Source organism: Pseudorca crassidens, chromosome 3 (genome assembly GCF_039906515.1).
Source record: "Pseudorca crassidens isolate mPseCra1 chromosome 3, mPseCra1.hap1, whole genome shotgun sequence".
Lineage (NCBI taxonomy): Eukaryota > Metazoa > Chordata > Mammalia > Artiodactyla > Delphinidae > Pseudorca > Pseudorca crassidens.
Window position 1 is genome coordinate 160,455,705 of NC_090298.1, and position 11,893 is coordinate 160,467,597.

Genomic DNA, 11,893 nt, shown 5'->3' on the forward strand with positions numbered 1-11,893 from the left:
ATTTCTTTCCAGGGAGATTTTCTTATATTTATTTTTAATTAGCTGGTTCACTTTTTTTTTATTAGACATTTGTCTTTTTCTCATTCATATATCATAATTCCTTTTTTTTTTAATAGGGACAACAAACTTGTTAAAAATTTTAATTGTAAACAAAAACACGTAACATAGGGACTTCCCTGGTGGTCCAGGTGGTAAAGAATCTGCCTTACAATGCAGGGGACGCAGGTTCAATCCCTTTTCAAGGAACTAAGATTCCACATGCCGTGGGGCAACTAAGCCTGTGCGCCACAACTACTGAGCTCACACGCCTCAACTAGAAAGCCTGGTACCACAAACTACAGAGCCCATGTGCTCTGGAGCCCACGCATCACAACTAAAGAAGAGAAAACCTGCTGCCACAACTGGAGAGAAGCCCGTGCACCGCAACAAAAGATCCCGCGTGCCACAACTAAGACCTGATGCGGCCAAAAATAAATTAAATAAATAAATAATAAATCTTTTTTTTAAATCCTCAAGAAAATAATAATAAAAAAAAACACGCATAACATAAAATTTACCATCTTAACAATTAATAAACTTTTGCATTGTACATTTTTTTCCAAATTTACCTTTCAGTTTTGTTTATGAGTAGTTTTGCTGTAAACATTTTATTTTTATGATTTTCAAACCACAGTTCTTTAAATGTCTCTCTTTTGTGCTTTTAGAGGCCCTTCCACAGTTGGCACAAATTCTCCCAGGGTTTTTTATTTCTGTTTATTTTTACCCACCTAGGACTTAATTTGGGGATGAAGAGAGAGGTAAGGATTGCCCCAACCTGGGCAATTCGATTGTTCAATGCTATGTACAGATTTGAAACACTCCTTCCTCCCTGAAAAACATCCAATGTGTGTCGTCGTTTGTTTCTAATTCTGTTCTAATCCATCGCCAACTTTTCTGGCCATCTCCTTGTTTTCGTTGGTATAGCTTTGTGTGCCTTAATAGCTCACCAGGCAGGTTCTTTCTCCTTAATTTTACTTTTTTCCTTCACAAAAAATTGTTTTTACATTCTGATTCTTCTTAGAGTTCTAGAATCTCCACGGAGGGGGCCCAAACACATGCGTAAGAAGCGCTGTCAACTTCTGCTTCTGACCAGATATCGGGCTAGAGTCCCAATAAAAACATCTAAAATTGCTGGGTAAAAATAAGTTACGTCTTGATTAACATAATGTAAGAGTTAAGTCTTAATTTCTGGTTGCTCAGTGAGCAACCAGAAAATAAGTAACAGTCAGAGGCCAGACCAGTGCAGACAGAAACCCCAGGAGGGAAGCGGCTTTTGTGTTAGACAAGGCAGGTTTGGTCTTCCGTTTTCATGGACCTTCAAGATGGTGTGTCTGATAAGTAAAGACCTCAAAGCATGAAGTAGAAATCAAAATAAGATCTTCCCAAGAATGGAAAGCAAACTTGGGCAGATGACGTGGTTTAAAGTAGTCCAGGATGAGTGGGTGTGAAGAAAAGGGAACCCTCTTGCACTGTTGGTGGGAATATAAATTGATACAGCCACTGTGGAGAACAGTATGGAGGTTCCTTAAAAAACTAAAAATAGAACTACCATACGACCCAGCAAATCCACTACTGGGCGTATACCCTGAGGAAACCATAATTCAAAAAGAGACATGAAATGCTGATGAAACTGCAGAACACTGTCAGGTGAAATGTGTAATGATTATGGCCAGTGCTTCTTTTTAAAACATTTTATTTATTTGGCTGCGCCAGACCTTAGTTGCGGCACACAGGATCTTTAGTTGCGGCATGTGGGACCTAGTTCCCTGACTAGGGATTGAACCTGGGCCCCCTGCATTGGAGCATGGAGTCTTAGCCACTGGACCACCAGGGAAGTCCCTAGGCCAGTGCTTCTTAAACTGAGAGCCACACAACACATTCTTCAGCATTTTTGAGTTCTGTAGGAGAATTTTTAGTTTTTAATTAGATGCTAATTTAAAAGTTAATACTAGCATATTTCAAATTATCTGATACACTTATTGTCTGTTGAGGAGACAGGCTGAAAAACTGCACTGACAAACAGATCAGAGGAGGGCTCCGTATTTATGATTGCATTTGTGCTGAGGATCTCCCAAAGAGTTTAGTTTTAAATGTGTTGGTAAGAATGTCCAGCCCTACTACACATCCTGACGGCAAGAAGGTAACACTTATCCCACAACTACTATTACACAACTCTTACTAGTTTCTAATACAGGAAAAAAATTTCACTCTTCTTTTTTACAGTGATAATTTGCAACTGAAAACCATTTTCATAGAATAAAATGTTGATTTCTTATTTAGTGACTATGATACTATCATTTGACAATGGTACATAAAAGACCCGTGCTCAGAAAACTATAAGATACTGATGAAAGAAATCACAGATGACACAAACAGATGGAAAGATATACCACGTTCTTGGATTGGAAGAATCAATATTGTGAAAATGACTATACTACCCAAAGCAATCTACAGATTCAATGCAATCCCTATCAAATTACCAATGGCATTTTTTTACAGAACTAGAACAAAAGTTCTTAAAATTTGTATGGAGACATTAAGGACCCCGAGTAGCCAAAGCAGTCTTGAGGGGAAAAAACGGAGCTGGAGGAATCAGACTCCCCGACTTCAGACTATACTACAAAGTTACAGTCATCAAGACAATATGGTACTGGCACAAAAACAGAAATATAGATCAATGGAACAGGACAGAAAGCCCAGAGATAAACCCATGCACCTATGGTCAACTAATCTATGACAAAGGAGGCAAGGATATACAATGGAGAAAAGACAGTCTCTTCAATAAGTGGTGCTGGGAAAACTGGACAGCTACATGTAAAAGAATGAAATTAGAACACTCCCTAACACCATACACAAAAATAAACTCAAAATGGATTAAAGACCTAAGTGTAAGACCAGACACTATAAAACTCTTAGAGGAAAACATAGGAAGAACACTGACATAAATCACAGCAAGATCCTTTTTCACCCACCTCCTGGAGTAATGGAAATAAAACCAAAAATAAACAAATGGGACCTAATGAAACCAAAAATGTTTGCACAGCAAAGGAGACTATAAACAAAATGGAAAGACAACCCTCAGAATGGGAGAAAATATTTGCAAATGAATCAACGGACAAAGGATTCATCTCCAAAATATATAAACAGCTCATGCAGCTCAATATTAAAAAAACAAACACAATCAAAAAAAGGGGAGAAGACCTAAATAGACATTTCTCCAAAGAAGACATACAGATGGCCAAGAGGCACATGAAAAGCTGCTCAACATCACTAATTATTAGAGAAATGAAATCAAAGCTAAATGAGGTATCATCTCACACAGGTTAGAATGGGCATCATCAGAAAATCTACAAACAACAAATGCTGGAGAGAGTGTGGAGAAAAGGGAACCCTCTTGCACTGTTGGTGGGAATGTAAGTTGATACAGCCACTATGGAGAACAGTATGGAGTTTCCTTAAGACACTAAAAATAGAGCTACCATGTGACCCAGCAATCCCACTCCTGGTCATATACCCAGAGAAAACCATAATTCAGAAAGATACATGCACCCCAATGTTCATTGCAGCACTATTTACAATAGCCGGGACATGGAAGCAACCTAAATGCCCATCGACAGCTGAATGGATAAACAAGATGTGGGACATACATACAATGGAATATTACTCAGCTGTAAAAAGGAATGAAATTGGGTCATTTGTAGAGACGTGGGTGGACATAGAGACTGTCATACACAGTGAAGTAAGTCAGAAAGGGAAAAACAAATATCGTATATTGACGCATATATGTGGAATCTATTAAAACAGTACAGATGAACAACTTTGCAAGGCAGAAACAGAGACACAGATGTAGAGAACAAACATGGACACCAAGGGGGTAAAGTGGGAGGGGGTGGTGGTGGGATGAACTGGGAGGTTGTGATTGACATACATACATTAATATGTATAAAATAGATAACTAATAAGAACCTGCTGTATAAAAAACAAATAAAATTTTAAAAAGGGAGACATGTACCACAATGTTCACTGCAGCACTATTTACAATAGCCAGGACATGGAAGCAACCTAAGTGTCCATCGACAGATGAATGGATGAAGGAGATGTGGCACATATATACAATGGAATATTACTCAGCCATAAAAAGAAACGAAATTGAGTTATTGGTAGTGAGGTGGATGGACCTAGAGTCTGTCATACAGAGTGAAGTAAGTCAGAGAAAAATAAATACCATATACTAACATATATGTGGAATCTAAAAGAAAAGGGGGGGTTCTGAAGAACCTAGGGGCAGGACAGGAATAAAGACGCAGACGTAGAAAATGGACTTGAGGACACGTGGAGGGGGAAGGGTAAGCTGAGACAAAGTGAGAGAGTGGCATTGACATATATACACTACCAAACGTAAAATAGATAGCTAGTGGGAAGCAGCCACATAGCACAGGGAGATCAGCTCGGTGCTTTGTGACCACCTAGAGGAGTGGGATAGGGAGGGTGGGAGGGAGACACAAGAGAGAGGGGATATGGGGATATATGTATAAATATAGCTGATTCACTTTGTTATACAGCAGAAACTAGCACCACATTGTAAAGCAATTATACTCTGGTAAAGATGCTTAAAAAAATGTCTTAAGATTTATAGATTTTAAATAAATACTTATTGAACACATTAAAAAAAAAAGTAGTCCAGGATGGTGGTGACCCTGGGGGTCTACTGGCAGAAACTTCAACCCCAGTCTTAAAGAATCACCCCAGTCACATCCCAGGAAATTAGAGCCAGAATCAAAACTCACACCCTATCAATGCCAGCAGCAAAGACCTGGTATCTTTAATCCTGGTGTCTTTGCTCTGTTTAATCTTAAAAAGTGAACAAAGAGCAAGAGAGAGTAATATCTGTAGAAGAACCAAATAGAACTAAGAGAAATTAAAAAGCAAATAATCGGGTCAACCGTGGATTTGAGATAGCTGAAGAGAAAATTGGTGAACTAGAAGATGGAACTGAATGAATTTCCCAAACATGGGAAGAGAAAAAGATTAGGAGACAGAGGAGAGAGAGCAGAGGCAAACTGTGAAGGGGATAATGGTGGAGAATTGTCTAGAACTGATGAAAAGTATCAATTCACCCGTATTCAGAAAGCCAACAAAATCCCAAGCAGGATATATAAAAAGACAAATGACAGTGCAGGATACCAAAGTCAACAAGAAAACAGACCAAGAGCCAGCTCCTCAGCCCCACAACGTGAAACTCAGGACACAGTGGGGCACCATCTAAATTGCTAATAGAAAATAGCAAGAAGTTCTCACGCAACAGAAACATCTTTGGGTGAGAGAAATGAATACCCTCATTGAAAGAAATTCTGAGGGAATATTTTTTCAGGCAGAAAGAAAATGATCCAGGTGGAAATGCTGACTTGCAGAAGGAAACAGCAAAAAAGCAGGAAAAACACTGGTGCAGCTAAAGAAACATCACCATCATTAACAAGAATTAGAATGTCCAATATGTAGGATGAAAACCTAAATGAAATTTAGGCAAAAATGGCCACTAATAAGAGCTGATTGGAGTAAGGTTTTAAAATCTTTGTATTGTTTGAGGGGAGAGTAACATATTGCTTAGCTGAGCAGAGTACCAAATATTAATAGTTACAGTAAATACTAGGAGAATAGAACTAGTCTATAACTTCCAAATTAGTAGAGGGGGGAAAAATTAGAATGAAGAAGAAATAATCCAAAACAAGCCTTCCATAGGGAAGGAGGTACAAATAGCACAAAATAAGATAATGGAAATACATAAACATTTTCCAGTAATTAAAATAAATGCAAATGGACAAAAACCTCCAGTTAAAAGACAAGATTTTTTAGACTGTATTTTTTTAAAATTCGTTTTATGCTATTTACAAGAAACGTCTCAACATGAAGGTGCTGACTATTTACAATAACCAGGACATGGAAGCAACCTAAATGTCCATCAACAGACAAATGGATAAAGAAGATGTGACACATATGTACAGCGGAATATTACTCAGCCATAAAAGGAACAAAGTTGAGTTATTTGTAGTGAGATGGATAGACCTAGAATCTGTCATACAGAGTGAAGTAAGTCAGAAAGAGAAAAACAAATACCGTATGCTAACGCATATATATGGGATTTTAAAAAGCGGTACTGATGAACCTAGTGGCAGGGCAGGAATAAAGACGCAGACATAAAGAATGGACTTGAGGGCACAGTGGGGGAAGGGGAAGCTGGGATGAAGTGAGCGAGTAGCACGGACATATATACACTACCAAATGTAAAATGGATGGCTAGTGGGAAGCTGCTGCATAGCACAGGGAGATCAGCTTGGTGCTTTGTACGACCTAGAGGGATGGGATGGGGGGGCGGGAGGCTCAAGAGGGAGGGTATATGGGGATATATGTATACGTATAGCTGATTCACTTTGTTGTACAGTAGAAACTAACACAACATTGTAAAGCATTTATACTCCAATAAAGATGTGAAAAATAAATAAATAATAAATAAATAAACATGAAGGTGCTGAAACTTTGAAACTAAAGGATGGAAAAAAATAAACCTGGCAAATACTAAAGAAAAAATTAAAGCTAATATACCCATACTAATAAAGTTATATGTTTGGTATAGTACTAGAAATAAGGACTATCAAATCGAAACTTTTAATTCACCAAGAAGATGTAACAGTTCCAAACTTGTATGCACGTGATAACAGGGCCTCAAAATAAAGTGAAGAACCACTGGAGGGAATAAGTTTATCTTAAAAAAAAAAAAATCTATTAATAGGTTTTCTAACATTGATCCATCCTTACATTCCTAGAAAGAGCTCCACTCTGATTTTTATTTTAATAAGTTGTGTATGTGTTGTGGGGAGAGGGGGGTCTGGACTTTTGCACTCAACACTTGGTGGACCTTTTCCTGCCCTTCAGATTTCTGCTGGTGCTGTGTTTCTCATCACCCTCATTTAGCAGCCCAGCATGATGGAACTTCCACCATCTAGGACATCAGGTGGCAAGATGGGAAAGGGACCTGGCAAATCAGGCACCAGCTCCTAAGGGTTTCCACCATGCCACTTCCACTCTCCTTTCATTGACCAAAGCAAGTGACATGACTCTGCCTAATTCAGAAGATGAAAGGTATACTCCTCCCTTGTACGTGGAAGGAGGAGAATCAGAAATAGTGGTGAAAATCAATGAATAACCACTGACACGTCCCCCCAAAGAGATAGTTTTGTCCTGGCAGGAGGTTGGCAAACTCATTCTGTTAAAAAAAAAAAACACACAGATGATTTTTTTTTTGGTGTTGTGGGCCATAGAGTCTGTCCAGACGTCAACTCTGCTGTTATAGCTGAACAAATGGAAGTAAATGGCTGAATTCCAATAAAACCTTGTTTACGGAAAGAACCCAGTGGGCTGGATTTGGCTTATGGGCTGTGGTTAGCCAACTCCTGGTCTAGGGCATTAACTCTGACTCTTTCCCATCTGCCTCCTAGAACAATTTGGGGCCTGGAGTTCCCCTCCCCCTCTTTCTCTTCTCTCTTTCTCTTTCCTCTCTGTGCCTCTCTTCTTCCTCTCCCAGTCCCTCCTGACAGCTGTCTGGCCCAGCCTCTGCGGAGCATGCGCTAAAAATATCCCGTCAGTAGCCGAAACACCTGGGGACCCTGGAGCATGCGGCAGGAGCCAGATGTGCGATCTTGACCTAGGCACCCACTCTCTGCGCTGCCTGCTCGTCGGCAGCCCCTCCCCGATACTCACCCAGAGCCCGATCCGCAACCGCCCCCTGATTTCTCTGTGTTGCTTCAACATCCACATCCTGCCTCCAGGCCTTTGCACCCGCGGTGTCCACTCCCTGGAATGCCACCATCCAGCCATTCATCAGTCAGCACATACTGGATGCTGCCCTCGCGGGGCAAACAGTGTCAAGTAGGGGAGTCAGACACATAGGTGGGGACAACAACCCACAATGACGGGTGTGGTGGGTGGCACGGGGCGCCAGAGGAGCCCCCCAGGCCTGGGGGTCGGGGAAAGCTTCCTGAGGATACAAAGGATTAAGCCAATGTTAGGGAATGACAGAGAGCATGGCTGGCGGAGGGACCCGCAGAGGCAGAGGCTTGGTCTTTTAGAGGAACCGAGAGGAGACAGAAAATTGAAGCTCCCGGAACACTGGCAGGCCGGGGGCAGTGCCGGCCCTACAGCTGCGTGGACACCCCACCGAGCAGTTGGGACTTCCCCTTCAAAGGACTGGGAGTCAGGGAGAGAGGGGTCCAAGCTGGGGAGCTGTGAGCATGCCAGGGTTGGCACTTGGAGTTGGTAGTTCCCCCCCAAGGGGACAGAGATGGGGCTGGGGGGACCGGGTCCCTTGTGGGGCGTGGCCAGGGCACTTTTCTGGAAAGATGTGGACTCTTTGAAGGCCACGACGGAGGAGGAAGGGGTAGGCTTTCTCTGAAAGAGCAACGCAAAACCTCTATATCTTCCAAACCGCACCTGCTAGGGCCCTTCTCCAGGAAGCCCTCCCTGTTCTTCTTCTGGTCCCCACCTCCAGCCCAGGCCCTTCTCTGGCTCTTCCTGACCCACTCCCTTTAAAATGCCACCCTATCCACCAGTGAGTCACCCTCTTGTGCTACCTTCTTGTCTGTAAGCTGTGTTGCTGCTGGGACAGGACAAGGTCGGCACCCACCTACACAGTATGTGCCGTTCCCCTCCCTGGCACATAGTAGGTGCTCAGGAAATGTTGGTTGTGTCCCAGCTTGGCATCACTGGGAATGTGACCTTGGAAACGTTACTTAACCTCTCTGGACCCCACCGACCCCCCACCCCACACACAATCTCAGAAAATTGGCCTGAACCTCCAGGGGCTGTATTGGAGGTGACTGGACACCTGAGTTTCCTTCCCCAACCCCAGACAGGCCTGTTCTGCATCCTGCCTTCCCCATCCTCACAGCGTCTTTTGGGATCCAAGGTCAGGACAGGTGAGAGCTTAGGCATCAGGGCACCTGGGTCAAGCCCTGCCTCTGACATGTCTTCACTCTCTGACTTCAGAGAGTAGTCTCTTGTCCACCAGCCTTGGTCCCTTCACCTGTAAAACAAGAATCAAAGCCCCCTTCCCAACCTTGCCCCTGGCCCAGGCTTGAGAGAGGCTTGTATGGGGGTATGAATGCAGTTCAGCCCCCACCTGGCTGGTGTGGATGGTGCCGGGCCTCCATGGATCTCCCAGCTTCTGGCACGGAGGGCGCCAAGCCTAACACAATGCCCCAGCCCTGGGGGTTATCACTGGGCTGAAAGGAAGCCAGACCAGAGCTTCCATGCAGGAACTGAGAGCTAAGTTACCAGTCAGATGGGGAACTGGGAAGAGAGCACGCCAGCTGGAGGGAACAGCTGGAGGGAGCAGCAGGTGCAAAGGCCCTGAAGTGGGACTGATGGTGGTGGGACTGCCGCAAGGGACGTGTGGCCAGACTGGGCTGGCCTGGAGGGCTTGGTGCGGGGGCGGGGGGGGGGCGGGGGTCTTTACTGAGGGTGCTGGGCACTCAGGCAGGGTTTGGAGCTGGAGAGGCAGGTGATCAGTTTCTGTTTGAAAACCCCTCTGTGGGTACAAGTTAACATCCTGAAGCCACTATACCTGTGCCCCTGAATGGAATAATTAAGTGAATGGAGAGCGGTTGGTGGGAGCTAGGTTTCTCACCACTGGAGTGGGAGGTTACAGACAGGCAAGGGAGGAGGCTAGGAGGATCCATTTGGTAATGGATTAGGTGTAGACATATCTGTATGAACTCATGTTTAACTTAATATAGATACAGTTACATATGGAAATATTTACAGATCTGTGTATATACACAGGTTAGTATACAAACATATATGTCCTTGCTCTGTCAGCCACCTAGAAGCAACTACACCCCAGTGGTGATGAGCAAACCTACTACCCAGATCTTGGTTTCTAAGAGTATTCTCCAATGAAAGGCACCAGGGCTGCTCCTTGGAGAAAGGCTGATTCTAGGACTGGGGCAGGAAATATACCAGATGAGCTTGCAGCATTTAGTAGTGACAACATAAGGGAAGTGCTAAAAAACAAACAAACCAAGGATGCGATGGATGGGGGCATGTCGAAGGGACATGAGAGCCAACTGAATGAGCTTCCGGGGGCCAAAGCTGGAAAAATCTGAGTAGGAAAATCAATGAAGTAGTTTTGGATTATAACCCAAAATGTAGAATAAATATCCATGAGTCCGTACTGATATGAATGATTGAATAGATAAATAAATGGGGAGAAGAGACATATTTCCCATCAGAGGAATTCCAAATAATTTTTGCCCTCGAGGTGGGGGAGAGTGAATCCTTATCCCTTAGGTGTGGGCTGTAAATAGTGACTTCCTTCCAAAGGGTACAGCAGGGAAAGGGGGAAGAGACTAACTTGACAGTGGAGACACCTGACAGATGCTACCTCAGCCAGGTGATCTCAACATCAGAGTGAAAATTCACATTGATGGCATGTGCCCTGGAAGTTTCACCTCTGTGATCCTCTCCAAACCCATCCCCCCAGTCTAACCCAGAGAAAAACATCAGACAAATACCAATTGTGGCAAGCATATTATGGCATATAAATGTATCACATCCATATGTTGTACACATGAAGTTTACACAATGTTATATGTCAAATATAGTTCAACTTAAAAAATTTTTTTTAAATCCTGATTGAGGGGCATCCTACAAAACACCTGACTAGTTCTCAAAACTGTCAAGGTCATCAATATCAAGAAATTCTGAGAAACTACTTAGCCCAGAGGAGCCTGAGAGACATGATGACATGATGATCCCTAACAGGATCCTGGGACAGAAAAAGGACGTTAGGGGAAACTGAGGAAATCTGAATAATGTATGTATTTTAGTTAATAATAATGTCTCAATATGGGTTCACTAACTGTGAAAAATGTACCATATTAATGTAAGATGTTAATAACAGGGAAAATTGGGTGTAGGACACACAGGAACTCTCTGTATTAGCTTCACAATAATTCTGTAAATCAAAAACTGCTCTAAAATTTAAAGTTTATTAAGAAAAAAACCCTATAGTTGCCATGGGGAACAGGGATTGTCGGGGGAAGAGGTGGAGGCAACAAGAGGCCCAAGTAGAAGCCCAGGCAGCAACCAGGCTGGAGATGACTGGGCCCAGGCCACTGCAGGGTACAGGAAAGTTAGCAAATTGGGGGTGTTTCAGAGACACAGGGCCAGCAGGACCAGTGTGGATGATGAAGGGAAGAGAAGGCTCTCAGGATCTCCCAGGCCTCTGGCCAGCCTCCTGAGCGGCCTTTCTAAGCTGGGGAGGCTGGTGGAGGAGCAGGCCTGTGGGCAGGCAGATCAACCAGGAGTGGAGGTTTGAATGGAGGACCGGCAGGTGCTGTATAAATCTCATTTTATGAGGACTCACTTGAGGGCGACCGGACCCTTTCAGACTTGTGACATGACAACATTCTTAAGGATGGTTCTCCCCACCTCTGGGACCAGATCCTGAGGCTGCCCTTATAAGGCTGTGGACTTGCTCTGTGGCCTGCAGGAGCCTTCTCTGAGCCTCAGTTTCCCCATCTGTAAAATGAGGATCAATAATGTCCCGCTCACAGGCTTGTAGAGGGAATCAAATGAGTCCTTCTCAATGCTTGGCACACATTGGGAGCTCAATAACTATAGTCATCCTTCCCACCCAATCTCAGGTGAAAGGAGAGGGACCTGTCGCTTTAAATTATGGAGATTTTTAAAAAAAGGAGCCGCTTCTCCGACTCAGCCAATCAGCGCGCTGGGCTGGCGGAGCTGGCCTCCTAAATGGTCCAATGGCTGGCCGCGCGCTCTCAGAGCCCGCCTCTGCCTC